Below are 9,904 nucleotides of genomic sequence, written 5' to 3' on the forward strand. Positions count from 1 at the left end.
TCAAATATTTTTTCATATATTATAATAATTTAATTCTGGTTGTAACGCTGTATTTGATTGGATAAAAAATTTACTTTATATCGTATAAAATGGGTTGCCTACGTCACAATGACGCGTCAAAAATGTATCAATCCGCCTAACGTTACATTCAAATTTTGTACAAACTGAAGTCATTTTGTTAGAACAATCATCTTTTTTTCTTACATCAAATGAATGAAAATTAAATTATAAGCAATGAATTAAATAGCTACCCATTTTATACGGTATAAACTGGGTTGGAACAGTTTACGCTTTCTTATAAATTGCTTCGCTGTTTATAAAGCGTAAACTGCCCAAACCCAGTTTATACCGTATAAAATGGGTAGCTATTAAATTCATTCCTTAATAATTTTATACAGGTATATAGGATCCTAATATTATTGAAAAAAAGTAAAGTAAATGTTTTCAATTAAGGACACCAAATAAACCGATGCTATAGTAAGTGTTTAAGTACAGTGTAGTTTGATTCTTTAATTTGCTTTTAACTCGCAGATAAATTCATTTAGTGGTATTTTCAGGTACATGTACTTGTATATTGTTGTATAAGTCAAATTTAACATTTGACAAACAATTAAGCCCCGCCTCTTTTTTCGCATTTTCTTGGTTGCGTGTTTTTTGTCATTGCAATACTTGTTATTACATGTATCGTAGTTAAAGAGTGTTTCAGCAATATTTCTCATGTTGGGTCCCGATTTGGAAATTTTTTTTGTATTGTGCGAATAATTTTATTGACATATATCCTTTTTTTTTTCTTTATACTATATACAATAAAAAGTTCCTATTTGAATAAGTCCTACACGTTTGTTCTGTTTTCCAATGTTCCAACCAAGCAATCAGTGTTTTTTTTTTCTCAATCCGATGCGCAGGTACGATAAGGCTTCCCAGAGAATATTGTAGTGTACTCTGTGCATGCACTTCTTTGAACTACAAATGTATGACGTCATAATTGAAAATGACGTCAAGTCACTGCATACTTGAGCTATAATGATGGGGAAAGTGTCAAAAACTTAACACCTTATTTCAATCTGCATATAAAGATGCAGAATGCTAGTTTAAAACAAACGTGTTTTTATCATTTTTTCAAAAATCTAATGTATTCGAATAATTTAGATAACTTTGATTTATTACTCTTGTTTAAGAGTCAGCGTGTTGAAACTACGTACGAAAATATACGTTTGACATTTACCCTTTTTATACCTTTGGTCAGAGGTAGAATTCATAATATATGTATAAAAGAGCCTGGCGCAGGTTATTAATGAGGATTTATTTAATATATTTTGTGGAAATATGTAAGAGGAGTTTCCCCTCTAACTTAATCCTGCTTGGGAGAAATGTATGATGGCTTTGTTTTAAAACAGATGACTATATTGAGCGGAAAACGCCTGCAAATTTGTATGTAAGTTGAAGTTAATGTGAAATAAACTGTACCACAGAAAAAGTATAACTTTTCCCAAGCACATTTCGGTATCACAAGGATGCAACGAGTTTATTTATGTGACAAAAAGTTAATAATAATTGTGTTAATAACCTGCGCCGAAGCGATTTATGTGAAACATTCCAAAAAAAGAAGAAATGACTGTCACGTGATCAACAAGGTCATGTGATATCGTTACAAATATGTTTATATATAGCCCAGAGAACTCTCTATATGAACTGGGCGTACTTAAGTAAATAACTTAAAAATAAAACTCAAAATCAATTTAGCAATGCAATGTTACGTTTTAAATGCATTTTAAGCTCCGGGAAGCCTTAACAGTACTGCGTGGTTAATCTTTGTTGCTTTGACATGTAAATGGATGGTACCAGGGGTACCTGTAAACCTTTAAGTTAAGAATCGGATAAGCTTAATGTTTGAGCCAAAAATACGCAAATTAAGAATGATTATTCTTCTTCGACCGATTCATTCTCGGGATCAAACTGGAAATGAAAATAATACAACTAACCAGAAACCATTGCAGTACCTAGCGAATTTACATAACTGGCATTTAATCTCTTTTACCCAAATACTCAATATTTCTGAAAAAAAAGCATGTTTTAATGTTGGATGCCGCTAAGGTGTAGTTTTTGGACTCGATCAATTCGGAAATTGATTTCATGTATTGTTTCTTATTCATCATGTGTGTATAGAACCAGGACTTTCACATGTGAAAAAGTATAGATTTTTTTTTACATTGTATGGTCGTTTAAACCACAGGCATCTGAATTATTGATAATAACCCACGCTTTTTTTAATGAAAAAAATATAAGAGTGTATAATATCTCAAAAATATAAAATTTTCAGTCAAATACATCTATTTGTCGTTATATGCAAGCAGATTGTACTTTTTCTCACGTTTAAAGAATAGCCCTATACGGTATAATAAAAATACACAAGGTAAGAAACAAAAGTTGTAAACAAATAGGGGGTTCCCCGCTTCGAGACAGATTTCCAATGTAATAATTAGTGTTACCTATCATAATTTTGCAAGCATTCTATCTGGGAGATGTTATTTTACTGGTCTCTTAAACCTAAACCCCGCTATTAGCGTTTGATATGCCGTAATCGGACGATGAATTAATCTAAAACATACATTCTCCCCATTTACAGCTTCGGAGGAGGTTATGAACTCACACTTCTGTTTCATCTTATATGATTGGTTAATTGTAATACAGTTTAGATATCTAACCAATGAGATAAGGCAAAACAGAAAAGCAACTCCAAAACCTCCTCCAAAGCTGCCAATGGAGAAAAATTTATGTATCCGATTAATAAATCGTCCGATTATGGCATATTAAAATCAATGGCGGGGTTTATGTTAAGTAGTTTTGTAGAAAAACATCTCCCTGACTACGAAAGCCCAGAAGGCTCATTCGAGATTCGAGTTTCGAAATACGAGGTTCGAAATTCAAGTTTCGAGATTCAAGATCCAAATTAACCAGTCAAAGGCAGGTTCATTATTTGATTACTTCCCCTTATTATGTTTTTATGCGCCCGCATCGAAAGATCCGAGGCGTATATTGTTTTTGTCCTCTCTATCTGTCTGTCTGTCTGTTTGTCTGTTTGTCTGCAAACTTTAACCTTTGCCATAACTTTTGAGACTTTATATTTGGTATGCCTACTCCATTAATAAAGCTCTTTCAAATGACACCAAGGTCAATGACCTTGTGACCTTGACTGTGACCTATATGCTAAAAATAGAGGTTTTGGCAAACTTTAACATTTGCCATAATTTTTGAACCATAAAATATAGCAACTTCATATTTGGTATACATACAATGCTTATTAAGCTTTTTAAAAAGACATCATGGTCAATGACCTTGTGACCTTGACTGTGGCCTAAACGCTAAATATAGCTTTTTTTGGGTGGCAAACTTTAACCTTCACCATACCTTTTGAAGGAAGAAAGGTAGAGACGTAATATTTGGCATGCATACTCCACTAATGAAGCAGTTTCACATGAGACCAAGTTCAATGACCTCGTGACCTTGACTGTGTCTTATATGCTAAAGATACCTTTTTTGAACCTTCAACATAACTTTTGAACCATGAAAGATATAGACTTGATATTTGGTATGCATACTTCACTAATCAAGATCTTTCAAATGACACCGAGATCAATGACCTTGTGACCTTTATGCTAAAAATATGTTCTTTTTTTAAATTTGTTGCCGCCGGGTGCATAGTTTTTCACAAACACACCTTGTTACTATCAAGAATTCGTTTAATATATTTATAATAAATGGGTCATTTGCTTAAATAATAATGCAAGAAAAAATGAAACGAAATAAAAACAAATTTTCGGTTACATTTTGAAATATATATATATAATCTTATTTCTTTTTCATTAAACAAAACAATACATAAGTATTTAGAATATTATATGGTCTTATATCGTTGAATTGCGGAATGAGTAAGTCCACAATTTTTTTGTAAATTATTTGTAATAATTATATTGTAAATTTGAAAATTATTCTTTATATGAAATACTAATAAGGGTACATTTCATTACATTGTGCGCCCCCCTCCCCCCAATAACTTTGCCGATACATAAAATACTATAAAAAACATATCTACTATATGCTTGGGCCCCCTCAATTTTGTGCCTCCTCAATAAAAACATCTGATGACGACTTTAATTGAAAAATGAAAATGTATGGCTGTGCCCCTACCCCCTCTCCCCAATGAAATGAGCATTATGGTTTTAAATATATATTTTAGTCTTTGACCATAACAATATATGGTCAGAGACTAAAATATAAAACCATAACGCCACAGTTCTGCAGCTAAGCTAGACTCATCTACTATTTGATATGGAATAAAAGAAATTTCAGTCTTTATTGTATCTATAATTGTTAAGTAATAAAAGCCTTAGAGCGAGATAAGTAATTGAAAACTAAATTTTTATGTACTTCCTCTATTAGGAAACCTACAAAATATTTTTATGCTCTAGAAAAACGAAATTACGTCAATAAGAATATCAACAACTTGATTATTAATGATGGTAAATATGTAAACAAACAACAAGAAATAAGAAAATTTTACAAAAATCTACATGAAAATAAAGATCAAGAACTCGATGATGTCAATCTTGAAGATTTATGAACATGTGTATTGATTGGTTATGTATCTTGCGAGACCCGAGCGGTTTCCTTATAAATAGTTATCGAATATATATTTATTTTGTTCATGCATCGCAAGATTGGCAATGAATGCTGATAACCCCCCATTTGCCCCCCCCCCCCTCCCCCATTTGGCAATTCCCTTAATATTTTTCCGATTAAATATACTATAAAAAACATAGTAACTTTATGCTTATTACCATGATAACCCCTATTTTTCGGGGTGGGGTGGGGATAGAGGGATTTACAATGATTTTTTTTTAAATTTATTATTCCCAGAGGGTCTGAACAAAAAGAACTAATTATCTTTAGTAAGCATGCATAATTCAACCATCCGTATTTAAGGGGTTCTCTATTGGTTTCATAAATTTGGTCACTGGCCACTTTCTAATACCCTGAACAAACTCTATCCACCCTGAAACCCGTAGTACTTATTATTACAGAGACGTAGCATCGATTTCGAAAGGGGGGGGGGCAAACAAAATATATTATTTCAAACCTGAAAAAAAATGACAGAAAAATGTGTCCAAACCCGAAAATCCCATTTCGGCCGTGAAAGGGGGCCAGGGGAGGGGGGGGGGCTTCATTTAGAACTTAATTTCTTTTAAAACACTACCACTTAACTTTCTTTGACTATACTGCACCAAAACCAAAGGGGCTGGCAACCGACCTTTCGATGAACATTTTCAATAAAAAAAAAAATTATGTTTAGAAAAAAAGGGGGGAGGCATTTACTGTTAATCTAAGTTAACTATTATGTCATCAACCTTATAACCATAGTAGATAATACGACATATATATATATATATATATATATATATATATATATATATATATATATATATATATATATATATATATATATATATATATATATATATATTCCTTATATAAATCTCTTTTGACATTTAAGAAGCTATTATAAATCTGAGCAAATCTTGCAGACCAAAATCCAATATTTCTTTAAATTTCGTTCTGCTAATATATAGAACACTTTGGCGAAGTAATTTAATCAAATGACCTCTTCGGTATGAATATCTTAACGATTTTTTGATAGTAAAAAAGATAATAAAGGGGAGTGATTGAATCTCAAATCGTCGTTTGATTGGTTGTTTTGGATTTGGAATCTCGAAACTCGAAGTTCGAATCTCGAATTTTGAATCTCGTTTTTCGAAACTCGAATCGCAAATGAGTCTTCTGGGCTTTACCCTGACAGAGTGCTTGCAATTTTATGATAGGTAACACTGTTTTTACCTTGGAAATCTGCCTCGAAGCGGGGAACCCCCTGTTTGTTTACAACTTTTGTTTCTTACCTTGTGTATTTTTATTATACCGAATAGGGCCATTCTTTAAACGTGGGAAAAAGTATAATCTGCTTGCATATAACAACATATAGATGTATTTGAAGGGGATATTTTTATATTTTTGAGATATTATACACTCATATTTTTTTTCATTAAAAAACGGGGGGTGGGGGGTGGGGGGGGGTACTATCCATACTTTAGGTGCCTGTGGTTTAAACCGGGGGTACGGCGAATCTTTCCCCTATGAAAACAGTATTTCTTGAGACGAATATTTTACTATATATCCTAACACGGTATAAGATCCGAGAGAAATGCCTTACAGGAATAAAGTACTGAAGTAAATTAGTTCTGACGTCATAATGGACGTAGCGCATATACTAGGTATGATGTTATATGATAGATATGATACGACGTAGGTTGTACGTTTACTCAAATTTAAACGAGACTCACAGTACTCTTTGAACTTAGTTTTCAACCCACTTATCTTGTCAGCATTTTTGCTTTCGATACCAAACTGTTATTCACACGGTGTACTTCAATGCCGGCCACTTGCAAGGAAGCATAGGCACTCCCCATTGTAAATGTAAAAAAGCCCTAAAAATCCACTATACGATTAATATAAAAAGGTATAATGTAGCCGCCATGTTGGATGCCGCTTTGGTGTACTTTTGGAACAATAACAAGAATTTCTCGATCAACATTCGATCGTCGTTCAACTCAATAGGAAACAAGCAACATTTCACGGAAGACTAACACCTATTTTCATATGTGAACAAACGCATTGTGACATATATACACAGTATGTACATGTGTTTATAAGAATATGACTTTAGGTATAGGCAGAGTTAAAGTCGTATCTTTTTTTAAGACAGATGATACAAACAAACTTTTGTCCAAAAAAAATGATAATAACTACTTGGATAATGTTTAAATGAGTAAAATTAATAACTTTCACCCTGTAGTTTTTAATTTTTTATTCAAATTTTTCAAAAATGGAATTTGACAGAAAAGCAGACTTCTGAAAATCACATAAGGTTTTCAATTTCTTTATATTCTAGAAATTTATTTTTTGCATCATTTGCAATAAAATTACGCCAAAAAATATATACCAATCCAGGCACCCATCTTTTGTTTGTGTCATATTTATATAATTGTGTCATATTTATATAAAGATAGAGCTTTCCTGTTAATTTCACAATTCAAATTAAATGCTTTTCATAGATATCACAGATTTAAAACAATAGCCGATTTAATCCCGGCTCGGAATTAAATAGCAGACAAATTAAAGTGAATTTTACTATAGAAACGTGGGGATGTTTAAGTTTAAGATCGGTGAAAATTTGAATTTGAACATAAAAAAATATATTATACTCTACATTAATTTTATCTCGTGTATTTATTTTTTTCTTTAGCTCAGATAGGTATTAAATGTATATAGCTTTAAAGATAGTTGCAGATTTAGGAGGAGGTCACTAGGTAGGGGAAATGAGGCGAGGCTGATGTTTGATTTAGATTTTATCATTTAAATTAGTAAATAAGAATATTGGCTAATATTATAGAAGAGGGGGCATAAAAACATTAATTCACTCACAAATGTACCATTTTTTGCCACATTCAACGTTATTCGTTTATTCATGGATTTTAGGAAGAACAACAAAAACAATAGATATTTGTGGTTTTCCCAAACATCGCTCTTTTCCTTGCTTTCCAGAAACTCATCATTAGAATATAGGCAAGACAATGTCTGGACATTTTTAATGCACTCGAGTAGTGTTCGTGTCGTTTGATTAAAAAAGACTGTGTTTGTTTGTTTGTGTGCATGCTCAATATCAACCCTAGTCGATATTAGAGTTGACAAATCAAAATGCCCTTTACTTTGCGACTCTAGAACAGACGCTACAACATTGCACAACGCGGGCAACTTCATATTTTGAAAAAGAAAGGAAAGAAAAAGAAGTAAACTTATTTTAAAATACTTTCATTACACAGAAGTAGTATTAAAAAGGTCTTAATAGAAAAGTTTTTAATTTCTGAAAATATATAAATGCAAGTACTTGTATACTTTTTCTAGATAGCAGAAGTTACTTTCATACATATATACTACATTATAATTATCGACTTGTACAATTCTTCATTTTAGTTGCAAGTCAAAATTTCCTCTCATATACATTAGTCGTTTTGCTGTCTTGAATATAGTGTAAAGGTATTTTTTTTCTCTGGACATATTTTGTGGAATGATCAGTCACCGTAAATATTTACAACGATGAAACTTTTTTTCCTCAGCTCTCTCTTTGTCAGTTTTATGTGTTCCATAATGAGAGCATGCATGGTATTGGATGTGGCTAAAACAAATTCCAGTTCAGTTAATAAATACAAATGCAGCTGCATTAGGAGTGTTTGCTAAGTATCTTAACAATAAAATTTTTGGTCTTGATCTAAGACAATTTGATTGTCATTTCTATTACAAATGCTTTTCATGGAAAGCAAACATTGTTTTTCATAAGGGACGAATGTACATGAAATCAGCCTGATCTATATTAAAATAAAGTATTGAAGGCCATCTTGTTGGTCAACTTTACATGATTTGAAAAATTAAAACGCAAGGATTGTGGAGCAACTAAAGCCTTCAGCCCATTTTTCGATGGAAGTGAATCTGACAGAAAATTGAAGGCTTTGAACTTCATCTTTCAGCTACAGGAATTGGAGATAAACCTCTAGATCAGGTCGCTTAGAAAATGCATGAATCATGCAGTGCTTACATCATTGACAATACACAAATGTGATAACAGTTCACAATGTATAAGTATCTAAACATCATACAGTTTCAGTGTAGAGTTAAATGAGTCATCATACATATAAATCTTTACTATCAAAATCATGCCTCTCAAAATTCAAAATTCAAAAGTTTATTTAGACTACCCAGGGTGTATTTCGTAAAGTAGGCTAAAGGCCAAAGTGCAAAGGATTCTAATTCTATTTCTATTTTTCATTTTCGTAATGTCTTATGAAAGACAGTGCTTATGCCATCCAGCACAGACTTACCAAGAAGGTGACGTATGTGGGCACTATGAAGTATTTTGGGGGAAGGGGTGATCAAATGTAAAGGACAAGGTTCACGAAGATTGGCACAGTGTATTATGGTAATTGACAAAAGCCATAATGTCAGGCAATATATATCCAAACCATCAAAACCAAACGTCTTACAGGTCTTGAGATATAGGATATGACAGAGAGGTAAAATACATATGAAAGAAATAGTACAAACAGTACGACAAATAGACATACAGACGTCAAGTAAAGAAATCCATGTATCCCTCTGCTCTGCAGTTGACACAATAGTAACATTTCAAAGTAGTAAATGCAGTCCGCAAAGCAGTGTGAGGTATGTTTTCATTTTATATTTCAATCACAAAATATTTAGAAACATCAAAGATATCAAGTGGAGAAAATCAAAATGATCTACGCTTGTCAAAAAATGATAAATTAATCAAATACATAAAACTTACATGTTCCTGTTATCCAACAAACATAACACAAGAAAATGTTATAAAATATCTTAAAACGGTTCATGCTGAACTGTTAAAAAATACTACGTAAAAACCCCCTCAATTTAAGGAAGACAGGAATATGAACGTATGATTAGGATCTTGATTTCGGGTGGATATTTAAAATGTTGTCAATAATAGAAGACATGCGTATCAGCGTGTATCTAAAAAAAATTTGTTGAGTATGCATTTAAATATTACAGACAGAGTTCTAGTTAACGTTGTCAATGTCATATAAACAAGAGGCCCAGGGGCCACATCTCTCACTTGAGCAACTAGCTAGGTAAAAGAAAAAAATCAGTTCAGTATTGAAAAGTTTAAATATACATGTTTTATAAAAATGGGATCATGGAGGAGGGGGAGGGGATTTGAAGAAAACTTGTTGCTTTTAAATTAATGACCAATCATGGCTTTGTG

Source organism: Saccostrea cucullata, unplaced genomic scaffold, assembly GCF_032062105.1.
Source record: "Saccostrea cucullata isolate Sc308-1 unplaced genomic scaffold, CSIRO_AGI_Scuc_v1 ctg984, whole genome shotgun sequence".
Taxonomy (NCBI): Eukaryota; Metazoa; Mollusca; class Bivalvia; order Ostreida; family Ostreidae; genus Saccostrea; species Saccostrea cuccullata.